Raw genomic sequence first — 13510 nt, 5'->3', positions numbered from 1 at the left:
TGGCACACAATCATCATCATCATCATCATTTCCGCCACAGGACGTCCACTGCTGAACATAGGCCTCCCCCAATGACTTCCACATCGCACGGTTGATAGCGGCCTGCATCCAGCGCCTTCCTGCTACCTTTATCAGGTCGTCGGTCCACCTTGCATTTTACACACGGCACACAATACATTTTGGAAAAGAGACACGCTGTAATTTTGGAAGAGGGGCACCTTAAAATCTTTCGATGACCAAACGAAATTCACGACCGCAGTCGGGGACAAAAGCTAGTCACAAGTCACAACTAACAATAAAGGCCGACATCAACATTCTGGAACGTTCACAGCTATAATAAATAATTTATGGCGCCGTCTTGCCCTTTAAATCTGATAATTAGCAACTTGAATTACTCGACTGTAGTGCTGATACTTCAAAGGATCAAAGCAAAGATAGAACAAACAGACCATGTACTTAGCTAGATTTTCAAAATAATTGTTTTCCTTAAACATACTACCTACTTTTCAGGATAATTTCAATAAGAACATTACCTTGCAAGACGCGCCCCGCCAATTTTTGATCGAGGGAAGCGCGGGGTGCGGGTAGTTTGATTCGAGCAATCCGAGCGAGCGTCATTATTGTAGTGTACGTGTGCTCTCATTGATGATTTAGCGTGTACCGATAACACTCAAACAGAAGCGAAAGAATGGTGAGGCGCGTCTTCGTCGATTAAACGATCTATACTCGTATACAATTTAGATCATGTTGTTATTACTGTTCAATTTTAGCTATATTCCGGGACAAGATAGTTCACGTGAAGCGCCTTCCGATTTACAAATGTAAATCCAAATTAGAATGGTAACGATCGATCCAATATGGCCGCCCTTTGAACCTTTAGATTCAAACAATCAAGTTTCCGGGTTTATTTGACTATCTTTCTCTTATTATGATAAATACATTTAGGCTGAGTTGCACCACCTAACTTTGACCGTAACTATAACGATAACCGGTGTATTTTGTATGGAGTTTGACAGATTTTTGACGTTTGTCACAGTTAAAGTAAGATGGTGCAACCCAGCCTTATAGTTCTTGCAACTCACGAAGGTGAGTGAGTTTTACTTGTGTAAGTACATGTATATGCACATAACGATAGACCAATGTCTATCAAAACTATTGAAAAACGAACAGTAGCGAACCACCACACATGTAAAGCTCAATCGCCTTCGTGAATTCAAAGTCAAAGTCAACATTTCTTTATTTGTATAGACTATTAAATAGTTCTTACAAATCGTCAAATATTTTGCTCTTAAGGAGCCTTTACATGTCTCATAATCTTTTTACCCTACCAGCGCTTCGAGACCAACATTTGGCAAGTGCTGAGAAGAAGCGCCGCAACAAACTTTGTATTGTTTGAATCTAATTGCAACAACTATCATGAGTTACGATAATAAAATTGTTCCTATGCTTTATTGTCGTTACGTATTAACAATCAGATATAAACCGACTTAAAAAAAGAGGAGGTTCACAATTCGTTGTAATAAGAATTGACGATTTTCAGACTTTGTCACCATATTTTCCCTTTTAGGGGATGAATTCTGAAAAACCTTAAACTTTAAGTTTTTTCATTTTTAGACAGATATAAATGGCTTCCTCCAGTATCTGCTCTATCTGGGAATCTATAGATATAGCAGATTTCTCAGTCACTATCTGAGGTATGGAAGCGGCACGAGTGTTTTTTGTAACGTCAAATGTCAGCGAGTTTTCAGATTTGTGTGCTCTTTCACGTCATAAATGTCAAAATCACCCGTCCCGTGCTGCTCCTAAAGGTACCACAGGCACTGAGTGGGTAATGTACTAGATCAGTCTTTCCCAAAGTGGGCGATAACGCCCCCTTGTGGGCGCTGCAGGCTTAAAGGGGGGCGGTAAGAGAGAGGCCAGAAAAAAATCGGGACGTTGTGTAGAGGCTTGGGAGGCGTCATCTACTAGGAGGACTCTTAGACATCAACTGAGCTCGACTCTCGACTACGAATGGGGGCGTTAAAAAGAATTTATTCTCAAAGTGGGCAGTAGACAAAACAAGTTTGGGAACCGCTGTACTAGATCCATAGATTTCCAGATAGAGCAGACTCTGGGGGAAGCCATTTATATCTGTCTATAGCCATTTAGAGTAGGCGCACACCGTTGATTTTTCGTCGGCCGATAGTTTAGTCGGGCAGTTGATCAGTATGGGCATGTATGGGAGTGCGCACACTACGCCGATTCGATTTGGCCGATTCTTCATACAATTTAAAATCGGGCACAACTATCGGCCAACTGAAAATCAACGGTGTGCGCCTACTCTTATAGTGACTATGAAAGCTTAAAACAATTTAATTTATCTAACTTATTCCAGACTCTACCTTTCTAAAGCCCACAGTAATAAAACTTAATAAATTATACTAATTTCATCCATCACTATAAGTTTTCAGTTTTAAACAATTTTCCCTTGGTCTATTAGACCCAGCTTATAAAGGGTTTCCTAGCGTAATTAAAGGTTAAAAGGCAATATGAAGGTCACTGGACACAGGACGATAAAAAGCGCGGTAATTGGACAAAATTGGACACGAAAATAAACGATACTAGCATTGTTTGGTGACTTTGTTCGAGTTATTTTAGTTCGTCAAAGGTTAAATACTATAATTAGGGATAGTTATCTAAGGGCTAGATCTTAACCTTTTAACTGGTGTAGACGAAAATAATTTTCCTAAGTTGTTACTATAAAGCATCTTAGCAAAGTTCAGAATATGCATAGTTAAAGATCCATTATGTACCTACTAGGTATTAGGTTGTTAATACCAAGACAATAATAAATGTAACTACTACTAATAAGAGTTTATAAGAGCTATAATACACTCAACATCAAACAAATCGCACCTTCCGCGACGGGAACTTTAAAGATTTTCTTCTGACACAATCATGGTGCCCCAACAATATTGGTGTTATTTGAAAGCCCAATAAATAAACTTAAAGAAAAACACATTTATTTTTTTATAATCAAATAACAGGTACCATAAATGTGACTTGAAAAAATGCCTCACTTGGGGCTCACCTATGGGCCCAAGTAGACCAATTTTTGTGGTTATAAATCCAAATAATGATCTTACGTGTCCTTTTTAACAGATGGATAGCAATTATTCCCAATTTAACAGTTTTATATCCATAAAAGTTGGCTCAAGCGTAACTACCTATTTTTTGAAGAAGTGACTCTGGATGCTTCTAAAGACACATTAATTTGTGGGGTAAAAACCTTTCCTTTATAATAATAATAATAATAATAATAAATAAATTTATTCAGTTAAACATTTGGATCTAACAAGGGGTGAACCCTGACACCGAAACTAGTAAAAAATACTGTATTTTCAGTGTCAGTGATTCCTCGACATTTGTGAGCTAACATAGAAATATTTAAGTTTTACATGCTAGGACTATAACATGGAAATTTCAGCTGGTAACTTAAAATAACATTAAGGTGATATGAATAGGAGCGATTTTACAGAACATTTTATGATCATGTGTGTGTGTGTGTGTGTGTGTGTGTGTGTGTGTGTGTGTGTGTGTGTGTGTGTTTGTGTGAGTGTGTGTAGCAAACTTTAATGGGTAAGCAACTATTTTAACAGATTTTCAGTATCAGCATATGACATCTTCAATAGGCAAGCTGTAGTTTTCTTTTTTACCTCGAATCTATTGAGAGTATAGATATGTGTAGACTTATGTATCCTGTTGTATATAATTGAGGAGAGGGCTGCATATTGACGTCTAGCTAAGGCTGTACGGCATTTTATCGTGGGACACACGTGAGTTGAGGCTCGTCGGTGATTAAGGACATTCTTATCAAGAGGAAGAGAGGCGTGTCTTCGCAAAATACTTCGAAGAATGAAAAGTTGCCGAACTGTGAGGACCTGGCAGTCCAAGTATAACAGGTTGGTAGAATATCTAATGCGGTTGTGAGTCATTACCTTTAAGATGGCTCTTTGGGCCCGCTCCAAATTCAGCATCAGGGTACTGCCAGCACCTCCCCAGACCGGGATGCAGTAAGACAGTAAAGATTGGCATAAAGCAAGATATATAATTTTGATGGTTTCCTGGTCGACCAAGTGTCTGATGGTCTTAAATATATAAATTAACTTTTATGAAATGAAAATATATAAATTAAATTAACTTTAATGAAATGAAGCTTAGAACTAGGCTTTCAAATGGTGCCAATGTTGGTGGGAAGTGGGGATGCATACGTTTGATAAGTGCTTGTCGCGGGAGGTGCGATTTATTTGATGCCGAGTGTATTTTAGTTCACTATAAGTAACAGGTAGTTATGGTACAAGTATTCCTGTGGTGCTTTGTTTCTTTCTGGGTTTTTAACGTTTAAATTCTGATATATTATCCATCCCGTAATCTATTTGAGAAAGTATTTATACATCTAACTTCTGCCCGTAGCTTCGCCCGCGTGTAATTCAGTTTGTCATAGATCTTTATAAATTATAGGCTGTATGTTATTAAATAATATTACCGTTAAGTTCAATCAAAATCCGATCAGTAGATTTTGAGTGTAAAAATAACAAACATTCACATTTGAATATTAGTAGGATACTATAAAATGTTTACAAAATAACACGTTCACAGCCACAGCAACTCATTACCCACAATTCCCCGTTCGCATTTCCACCAATGCAACTGCCTGACTCACATGGACGCCAATAAAACCCAACAAGTTGCAAGTCCCGGAGGAAATTCGCCGTCTTGGGACCCGCAGCGAAATTAATCAGGAGCAAATTGGAAAAATAAATACGCGGTTTGAAATAAGCATTCATACGGGTATTATTGCTGATGGAAATTCTTTTATTTGAAGTTGTTTAATTCAATTTCGAATTGATTGTTTTGAAGTAAAGAGAAAATATTGCGAGAAATAAAACTAAGAAATGTACGGTTTTTTATTTTCCTTCTTAGTAATAACTTTGAAACACTTAAAGAGCGATCTCTATTTTTCGATATTTTTATTTTTTCCGGGAAATTAAAAATTGTTTTTAATAGGTACCTACTCATTAGGGTGGTCCTTATTCCTACAAAAAAAAATTTTTTTCTTATATTTTGCGGGGCACCACGTAATTTGAATATATACCATATGAAAGTATTTCATTATTATTTTTTTAATTTTTAAAAGACATTTAGGGGTCGCTACCAAGGTTTGAATTTTAAGTAAAAACATAAAATCTGTATTTGTTAGATTCATTTATTTTTAGCCAAAGCCAAATAAAAATGTTACAAAATTATTGTTGTTGCTATGAACTAAGATATTATGTACAATGTACATATTTGAATCAATTATTTTTAAATAAGAGTTGACTTGTTAGTATCTCGACGCGTCGGTACCATGGTCGGTACAGAAGAGGGGTTGAGGGGAGAAGGGGACAAGAAGTGATTGTCTATTCTATCTATGCGATGTTCATTTGTACCTAAAATGTGATATAAACACTTAAATAAAACATTTATGAAATCATGATTTAAGATCTTCAAAGCTTTTTGTAAATATTTTGACAGCTGGTAGCGACCTCTAAATCTTAACAAAAAAAAAAACAAAAAAAGCTAATTTCATATTTAGAGGTATATAATCGAATGAGAAAGTGCCCCGGGGATAATTCAAAAGTCGAAAAATAAGGACCACCCTACTACTCATATTTGGAATTTGTTTTTCCCTAAAAATATGTTGTTCTACTTTTTAACCCTTTCACTGGAGTCACGCGAGAAACAAAACCAAAACAATTTCCGTGACCCACAGTGACGTGCTGTCAACATGTTAAATTAAGACCCACTACCCTGCCGTTTATACATAAAACTCATCTCAAAAAATCACGTAGCGTTTTTGTAAAAAAATATTATGAATAAACTTCCAAAGCGAGCATAAAAATTAATTAAACCGAATTGACCCAAATTATTCTCACAATAAACTAAAGAACCAACGCACCAGAGGACCTTTTGTTTACTCTCATAGACGTTTGCTCTTGTAAATTACTCGTAAAAAGAAACCGTATAAACACAACGAAAAGAATACGAAATGAACAAGCTTCCTAATTTATTAGCAGGTAAGTAATTAAATAAGAATCCGCCGAAACTTTTCTCTTTATTATGACATCTTTCTGGAAAAGAAATTCCAGGTGTACGATGTCTTAAGGAAAAATGTATCTTGTGTGAGAATCGTGAGGATAATGCTAAAGATGGTAGAGCGTATGGGGTAATCTACACATATTCTGCTTGTTGCTTAGCTTAGCAAAAGCTTTTATAAAAACATCTTTATTTGTGTACCCGTCTCATTTATTTTAATAGCGACACTGTAATAAAGACGATAATAAAGAAATTCGTATTCCCTTACCATCAACAAAATCTTACAAAACACAAAAAATCACCCTAACAACTCACCTGTATTTAACCAGCAATATCAGCACAAAACAACCACCACAATCACACTCAGATTATCAAAACGTGTTGAATTACGGAAAAAAATGGCAAAGTAAACACTTCACTGTGCACACGCGTTTTCCCGATTTTCCGGCGCGCTTCGGTTTTCCGGACGTCGTCACGCGGCGACGGTCGGTCGAGAACTGAGCGGTACTGAAGCCCCGCCCCTAGTGACGTGTCTCGGAAAAATTTCATCGCACGCAATTGATGAACTCAACGGCGTTTTCTGTACCTTGTCTCTCGTCAGGGTAATGTAGATCAATTTTTGGGGAGTGTAGGTATATAGATATTATTAGATATAGATTATGTTGGTATTTTTGATTTTATGAAGTCCACAACTCTTTTTGATATTTGCACGCTTCCTAGTTCGAGCAAATTTCAGTGAAACCTACCAAATCTATGTAAGACCACTTAAGTACCTATCTGGAATTACGCAAATAAAGACATTTGATTTGATTTAATTTGATTTGAGAATAGAGAATGAATTTTGTAATTGAATACAGGGTTTTATTATGGATATTTTAATGTCGCCAACCAACCGTACAAAATATTCTGAAAATTCATGAAAAAATAAGGATTTTCTGTATTTCTAACTGCATTATTTTTCAAATCGTTTTTTGCCACATTTTCGAAGTTTTCAATTAACAAATTGAATTATTGATTGTCGTACTAGTGATCTAAGAAACCAAAAGAAGTTAGTTATTAACCTTTTGGTTTTCGACAATCTTACAGCTGCTTTTAAAGTTTCACAATCAAGGTTATTGACTCCATCAACCTATAAATTAACTGCCTTTAGGTACAACTATTCTAAAAAATACACTCCATTTGCTCCAAAAAACCAATTAGTTTTCAATTAAGTAAAAAGCTAATTATTTTGTTACTGGCTTAAAAATATTGAAATGTTAAAAGATGTTATTTCAAGACGGATCGACGGGGATCACGTTTTGACAGCTTATAAAAGTATGCCAATTGATTGGTGGCAAGGGAACAAGGAAATAAGGAAAAATACTGTTGTTACTAAGGACTTAAAGAATAAATACAAATCATATTTTTTCACATTAAAATATCAGTTGAAGTAATGGCAGTAGAGGTGAAATTTTTAGAAATACTCGGAGTTAATCTACCTACAATCATAAAAAAATATTATTTTAATTAAAATAGATAAATATTTTTTTGCTCTAGGGTATTTTAATTAAACCTAGGCCCAGACTTCCAACTTTTAGTTAGCCGATAGTTCGATCGGACTGTTAATCAGTACGGAGATGATCGGCCAACTAAAAATCGGTGGTCTGCGCCTAGGCAGGCTGCGATAGTAAAGTCCAAAGATTCTGAAACGTCAAGTGGCAAAAATCGGATCTAATAAACCCATATTTATAGTAGCGCCCTCCTGTAAATGACTTAATTATGTGACCCTGCAGTGCTGCCCAACGTGACAAAATCGGAAGTAATAAACTAGTAATGGCTACTATCATTACTGGGTTAATATCTCTCTCCTGTCAATGTCATTCTGGGACACTTCCGGTGCCGTGTTTTATTATCGGGTGTCAGAGACACCCTTTATTGCAACACGGGTTGCCAACGTGGCAAAAATCGGAACTAATAACCGAGTATTGACTATAGCGCCCTTCTGCTAATGTCTTTAGTCATGTCTAGGACATTTCAGTTTTAGACTAAGAGCTAAGTGAACCAGACCTACGTCATTTTAAAAAAGCTGAAAGCTTTTCAGCGTATGCTCCCAATATAGGTTAGAATGTTGGCTAAAAATGAAAATGAAAATGAAAAATGAAAATGAAATATTTTATTCAGCGACACAAATCAAAAATATTTCAAAAGTAAAGAGAGTAGGTAATGTGCGTGTCACCGAAACGGTATCCACTCAGCATCATGTCGAGGTGTCGTAAGGGACACCACGACGCTGGTCTTCCGTGGATACTCGGAGGGCAAGAGGCACTGCTATAACACAGCAATACTACTCCGGTTGCAGTACAAGTAACACAGTTATCACTAAAAAAACACACCGATTTCCTTACTGGTAGGCGAAGAATACAACACTGTTACTTAATGAACAAAGACTAGGTAGGTACAGTCGACAGCACATCAGGCTACACACTCCGATTGCAAAACAGCTCCCATCACAAGAAAGTAATTATGATGTCAAAGCGTTTAACACGATGCACCTTCGTCCGCACACCAAGCGAAAGAATAATCAAAATATTCATGCGTAAGAATAAAATAATAATAAATGGTAGGTCCCAGAAAAAATAATAATGGTGATAATATGATATACTGAACTAAATACCTTTTTTCTTTTTTTTTTTTATAATTTAAGATTCCTTTTGTAAATTTAGCAAGTAACCCTTAAATCTAACACGAAAAGATCCGATACTAGGACAACACCTTATAGGTGCCACGAACTGCCACGAAATGCCGCACTGCTGTGACTGGGACAAACCATCCGAGAAGCAAGTCTGATTCTACGTTGAGAAAATGAAAGCTTTTCATACAAGTAGGGCGGCGATTTCCTTTGTACAATACCAAATAACATACATGCAAAGTGAAGTGAGCGCCTAGACGTCATGTTCAATAGGTTTCCTTGGTTAAGAAATGGGGTGATGTGAGCCCTTGGCGGAACGTGAAAACAGAATCTAGCACATGAGTTCTGGACGCGCTGAATAAGTTTCCTCGTATATCCGAAAATTCACTCGCCCATGACCGTATCCGCGTAATTTAATTTGGAAAGTATTAATGCTTCACAAAGTTTAACTCTTATGTCGATATCTAAATAATTACGAATCCTATACAGAACTTTAAGTCTATAAAAACAGTTTTTGACTGTCACCAAAACGTGATTGTGAAATTTTAGACGACTGTCCATAAGAACTCCAAGATTTCGGGCCTCTGTTACTTGTTTGATAACAGTTTCTCCAATCCTGACCTCAAGAGGAAACGTGTTAATTTTATTTATTTGGTTCTTAGAGCCCAGCACCAGAAACTGAGACTTACAAGGGTTTAGAAGCAAAGAATTATTGTTTGCCCAGTTGCTGATTCTTGTCAAGTCCTCATTAATAATGCTTAGTGCATTAAGAGTCCCATCTGGATGGAAAGAGTGGTAAATCTGTAAATCATCGGCATAAAGATGATAATTACAATGCCTTATACAGTTCACCAAATCCGCACTGTACAATATAAAAAGAATTGGCCCCAAAATAGATCCCTGAGGAACGCCGCGGGTGAGTAGGGCAGCCTCGGACCGCGATCTGATACCGGTTTCGCTGCAGATCTCAACCCGTTGCGAACGATTAGTGAGGTAGCTGGAGAACCATTCAATAGTGTTTCGGTGGAACCCATAATATGCCATTTTAGAAACAAGGAGTTTATGGTCTATTGAGTCGAATGCGCGAGAAAAATCTAAAAGGGCAAGTATAGACCCATTACCTCTATCCTCCGCAGCCAGGACATCGTCGACAACATCCAACAGAGCAGTGGCTGTGCTACGGCCGCTTCTAAACCCAGACTGCTTTTGAGGCAAAATATTGCTGCTGTCAAGATACTCCGTTAGCTGCTGGCACACAATTTTTTCTATAATCTTTGACATGAAAGGAAGAATGCTAATTGGTCTGAGGTCTTTTACCTCATTAGGGGTGTTGTTTTTAGGTATAGGTTTCACTATGGCCTCTTTCCATACATCAGGGAAAACACAAGATTGAATAGATTTATTGACAAGTGCGGTAATAACTTTAAGTGTTTTTGGCAAAGTCAATAGTATCATATCGCGTGTAATACCATCTGCACCTTCCGCATTAGACGAGATACTCATAATTATTTTGGAGACGCAGGATTCGTCAACGGGAGAGAGTCTGAAGGACGCAGGTCCGAAACGATGGAACTCATAATAGGTAAGTTCAGAAAGAGGAACATTTTTGCTGCCAGGAATATTCAGAAAATGCTGATTAATTTCATCTGGACCACCGATACCAGAGGGCAAGGAGAACGATCTATTATTGAAATCAGCAATATGCGTTTTGATGTTCTTCCATAATTCCTTTGGATTATTAGATTTTTGGCTAATTGCAAATTTGAAGAATGCGGACTTTTCAGAATGCAGAGCTTTGTTTACCACTGATTTCATTTCTTTATAATATTTAATGTCACTCTCGAGCCCAGTATTGCGACTTTTAGCATGGGCTTTATTTCTTAATTTTATCATTTCTCGGATTGTCGGGGTTATCCAAGGATAACTACGATTTTTAATACACGATTTGATAACAGGCGCGAATATTGAAAATGTGTAATATATATGCATTAAAAGAAGGAACTGCCTCATTTACATCTTCACCCAGTAGCCGATCCCATAAGATAGTGTTGACAAGAGCGTCAAACTCTACGAAATCAATGTCTTTGAGCGGTCTATAAGAAATCCACTTTGGGGCCGATTTAGGCTTATTTAAACGCAACTTGAATGATATAAAAGCGTGACTACTCAGTTCAGGTATATAATCAACAGATACCTCGAAAACTCTAGTGGTGCTACAAACTATATCCAGCAAGGTTTCAGAGTGATTAGTGAAGTGGGTGGGCTGGGTAACGTACTGATCGAGACTCAAGGATTGAAGGAAAGATGTTAATTTCGCGGTGCTGGGGTCATTAGAAGCAAGTAAATTAATGTTAAAATCTCCCATAAGTATAACATGTTCAAACGTGGCAAGTGAACTCACAGATTCGGCCAACGCATCAATAAAGGTATCCACGCACAACCAAGGTGGACGATACGCGGTACCAATGGCCAGCTTGACCCCGTTCAATGTGACGCTCAGCCACATCTGCTCAACAGTGGATCCCTGTGGAAGCTGTATTTGCCTGGCATAGATACCGTTGCGGATATAAAAGCCCACTCCTCCGCCACGCGCACGGACACCCGCGGGACGCGGTACATGGCGAAGCCTATAACCGGCCGGCAGCGGCGCTCGCCCTTCCTCACCATGTCTTAACCACGTCTCGTTCAGGGCCATGATATCGACAGAATGACTCTCCAGCGCAGCCAGAAACTCCTCATGCCGCGTTCCAAGTGATCCGGGGTTCAAGAAACCAAATGTAAGATATTTACACTTATCAAATTGAAATGTAAAAGCAAATGATATTAGAATGAATTTAGAATTAATTAAATATAATTTTACTAATGAGACATGACGCCAGTTTATAAAGGTGTTCAAGGCAATGAATTTGAATAAACAAGTTTGCACTGTGCCGACAGCCAAGATACAATAACAATAATAATTATTATTATAAGCTATTTTAAACAGATTATCATTACAGTTACCAATCGATATTACACAGCAATAATATACAATAATTACATTGTGCATCGTATAGAATACATGACAAATATGCATAAAATACATGAGCCCTAATTTCACCTTCCAGAAATCTAAAAGTCAAAAAACAAGAGGTCCAAACACTCTGGCGAAATCATCTAAGGATCGAAGATGGAAGACCTGCGATCCGTCACTCTTACGAACGAACACACGTCCCCGTCTCGTCCAAGAGTATCTCCACTGCTGCTTGCGACACTCCTCACGCACCCGGTAGAACAGCTGCCGATTGGAGCGAGTCAGGCGCTCGTTGATGTACACCCGGCCGCCGCCCTCGCCCGTAGAGTCGCGACGCACGCGCGCGGCCCGCAGCAGGTCGTCGCGCAGCTGGCGGCGCGCCAGGCGCACCACCACGCGGCGCGGGCGGGCCCCGCCGGTCTCGGCCGGGGGCGCACCCACGCGCTCCGCGAACACGACGTCCCGCTCCTCCAGGGTCACCCCGAGGCGGCCGGCGAGCACGGCGACGTCGTGAAAGACGTTCCCGCCCTTCTCGTCCGGGAGGCCGCCGATCTCCAGGTCCGCGAGGAGCGCGTCCTGGTCGCGGTCGTTGAGCTCCAGCTTGAGCTCGGCGACGGTCCGCTCCAGCGCCGCGACGACTCCCGACCCGGCGCCGGTGCCCGCCTCCGTCTGCACGCGCCCCACCGCCTCCAGCCTCTTCTCGACCTCGTCCAGGCGCTCCGCGTTCGCGTGCCCGACGCCCGTGAGGCAGACCTCGATGGTGTCCATCCGCTTGTCCAGAGCGCTCGTACGGCTCTCGCAGCGGTCTAATCTGCCGGACAGCGCCGACACCTCATCTTTGAGCGCGCCCATCTGCTCCCTCAACGCTTGAAGCTCGGATGTGAAGACCTCCCTGAAGTGCCTGATCTCCAGTGTGAGCGCCTGGATGTCCAACACCTCGACGGTCATATTTAGCGCGGTGTCATTTTGGTCGTCGAGCCCCTGCTCCGGCAAGGTGGTGTCCAGCTGCATGGGGCTGAGATCAGAGGCGCCGCGTCGCTGCGTGACGTACTCAGGCGAAATTCGGACCGGCGTGTTAGTGTTGTCGGTCTTGGGCTGCTTGCTTTTACACGAGACGCACCTCCAGTTAGCACGGTGGTCCCCGGTCAGCGTATTATAGAAGCGCTGCTCCGAAACTCCGGCGCATTCCAGGTCATAAGAGTCCCGGCATAGGCTGCACACCAAGAACCTCCGGTCCTCAATTTTCTTTAAACAGCCACTGCAGTTTTTAATGTTCTTCTTTCCCTTGGGCGACATTTTGCAAGAGAGAAAAAAAATTTAGTAAAAAAAAAAAAAAAAAATATTTTGATGTTGAGATTTGAACCCACAGTTCCTGCGTTATAGTTCGCTAGTCCAACCGCTATCCAACCGCGCCACCGTGTCACTTACGCTGTCGGTCCAATTTGACATCTATGTAAATAGTGGCACGAAAGGTCGTTGAGCCGGTCAGCTGTTGAGTTCGATGTACCCGACACAAAACACAAAACAGATGTTTGCACCTATCACTTCACAGCTTTTGGTCTGATCACAATTATAGTTTTACACAGTTATTTCTTAGTTTTTCACGGAGATAATACTTTCACTAATGTGTCTTAGTTATTCACTGTATTCAATTAATATGGGTTTCGGAGAATAAAAATGATGTTTTGTATTTTTAAATTGAGTAAATACACGGA

The 13510-nt window shown here is 39.7% G+C and overlaps 1 protein-coding gene across 1 annotated transcript in view; it reads right to left on the bottom strand.

Annotated features, from left to right (window-relative positions):
* LOC135084469 (sex peptide receptor) overlaps positions 1–6601 on the bottom strand; it is a 482468-nt gene extending 475867 nt beyond the window's left edge. Inside the window, exon 1 of the mRNA XM_063979248.1 lies at positions 6430–6601. The gene's annotated coding sequence lies outside the window, so the exon portion shown is untranslated. The remainder of the gene's footprint in view (positions 1–6429) is intronic.
* Positions 6602–13510: the final 6909 nt, after the last annotated feature.

This window comes from Ostrinia nubilalis, chromosome 26 (genome assembly GCF_963855985.1).
Source record: "Ostrinia nubilalis chromosome 26, ilOstNubi1.1, whole genome shotgun sequence".
Lineage (NCBI taxonomy): Eukaryota > Metazoa > Arthropoda > Insecta > Lepidoptera > Crambidae > Ostrinia > Ostrinia nubilalis.
This window is presented reverse-complemented; position numbering and strand designations above follow the sequence as displayed.